Here is a 2711-nt window from a genome sequence, read left to right on the forward strand (position 1 = left end):
ATATTCATGATTATCTACCGCTGATTACTTCAATAATTTCTTATCTCATCGTGTTCTTTTATATGTATCAGAAAAACCTTACTCTATCTATATATACATTGGTATCTATCTACAGATTCCATATGTGATATATATAAACAAGGCCTTACATACAATAAGATAAGTACCAACTACTCCTACAATTGTAGAAGCAAGATATTAAAATATACTATGCGAGGGAAATCATATTAGCCATAAATAATAGCATCATAGGCATGATAATACAATTAGATCTATGAATATATACAATCAGATCTATGTATAGCAAGATCCTAGCCATCTCCCAAGCAAAGTGATGAAATGCTACTTTCTTTGTGTATCCACTCACTCCATAGTGGATCTACCTTTTTTCCAAGAATACAAGGGATGAGAGATGTCACGGAGTATTCCTGCTCAACATTAGAAACTATATATCCAAGGATAACTAGAGTAGAAGGGTATAAACATTACTAGATGAATGTCTTAAGGAAATACCGATGGCTTTGGTTGTCGTCCTCCTTAGAACTTCGGTAGGCGAAAAAGTACACGAATCTGTTTTTTCCTACTGATATATCAAGCTCATTCACCAAAGTAGCTATGACCATCCGAATTTAAATCCATGAGCAGCATGCAAATTTTATTCCATGGCCCATGATTAATGCAAGCAATTACTTGTATCCAAATATAAGGCTCATATATAATGATTTTGCATTGGCCTATATATAGGTCATATTTAATACTCATTAAGCATATTTGTGGAGTGAATATTGGCATATTGATATAATATATTATGCTATTAAAAAAATATAAATTGCTTCTTCATACAATCAATAGAAAAGAATGACTTTGATCGATAATATATTTGTAGATCTAAATGATATACATGGACATAAAGATTTCTTCAGTCAATAATACATATAGAGTATATTTTTCTTGGAAGAAAAACTTCCTATGCACACAATAGAAAAGAACACCAACAATAACTAGTATCCAAGTATAAGGCTCACATGCCATGGATTTTGAAAGTTGCGGCATGTCCTATATATAGGGAATAATTAATACTCATTAATCCTATTTGTGGAGTGAATATTGCCATATTTATAACAATATATTATATGATTAAAACAATAGAAAAAGGGTGTTCTGATTAAGTATATACATAATATACATGGACATAAACGGGTGGTTTTGATCCATTATATGTTGTAGACCAACATGATATACATGGACATAAAGAGTTCTTCAACTAATTCAACATGCAATGTATGTTATTTTTGGGGGAAAAACTTCCGGTTTATTCATCCACTGTTAAGGGAGCAGAAAGAATACCAGGACTAATAGAAATTACATCTTGGTCAGCGACAACAACAAGCACAGGAATGAGCTAAAGACGCGCCGCCATCATGGCCCCTCTCTCACTGATGTCGGCCAAACTTTTTTGTAGTAGTTAGATAGGAGTCCTCACGGCAAGGCCTCATAGGACCACTACACTAAAGCAGCAACCATCGCCAATGAAGAGAAGCTAGATCATGATTCACAAATCAATTTCTAGAACATTTCCCTCCCTGGTCGCACCACCAGTGTCAATGTTCAAGTCACTCAAGCAACCCAGCCCCAATGACGGTGGCCCTAGGTGCACTGGAAGGCCCACCTATCATGAACTTACCAGCCGATTCACCCGGGCCCGCCACGATCTGACCCAGCAACATGGCTTTGGCCCGGCGGCGGGCCTTAGACTCCCGTGTGCTGGCAAGAATCGACGGGCGGAGCCCAATGAGAGTGGCACCGGGCGGACCCGAGGGTCCACCTGTCATGGACCTCCCAGCCGGGTCTCCCAGGTACGAGCCGTCCGGGCAGATCAGACGAATCGGATCATCCCTGAGAGGCTAACGCCGCATGACACAAAGCAACCGATGGCACGTACGCTCTCATAGCCCGTGGATCTCTCGCGTGATCCGACCCCAATGCCCTCGCGCACTAAGCGATCCACCTATCATTGACCATCCAACCAAGTTAATCGGGTCAGACGCTACCTGACTCAGCCCCATGTCTTTGGTCCGACGCGGGGTATACACACCGCCAGGAGGGTCCGGATGTGCCACCACGCGGGAGCGGGTGCGCGTCGAGAACCACCCAAGGGTGATGGCCTCGGGCTGGCATGTAGTCCATCCATCATGGACCCTCTAGCCAGGTCGCCCACACGCAGGCTATCCGGGCATATCAGATGGCTTGCATCGGCCCTGAGAGGCTCCCACCGCAAGCCAAATGGTGACCGACGACCAGGAGCCTCTCTTCGCCGCGAGGAGACCAAGGATGCGGGTATTCCAGCATCCTTTATAGGATTAGTGACTATGATCATTCATGGCATGATCTTGCATAGGCATTACGTCCATTATATGTAGATCGTTATCCAACTGCATCTTCAACTAATACTCCGCCCCAAGCCTACTATCCAACATTAAGTTTATAATAAACAAAGCATTGCAATAAGTATGATGGTATAGTGTAGACAATAGAACTATCATATGTAAGTGATAAAGAAACTATCATTTTATCCTTAGTGGCAGCAATACAATATGTATCCAATCCCTTATTGTCAATAGGATCAAATTCACCGCAAGGTTGAAGTAACTACCATGCACAAATATCTACGAAGAACTAGCTACCAATCATGGCCAGAGACGACAAATAGA

The sequence above is a fragment of the Aegilops tauschii genome, chromosome 3, assembly GCF_002575655.3.
Source record: "Aegilops tauschii subsp. strangulata cultivar AL8/78 chromosome 3, Aet v6.0, whole genome shotgun sequence".
Lineage (NCBI taxonomy): Eukaryota > Viridiplantae > Streptophyta > Magnoliopsida > Poales > Poaceae > Aegilops > Aegilops tauschii.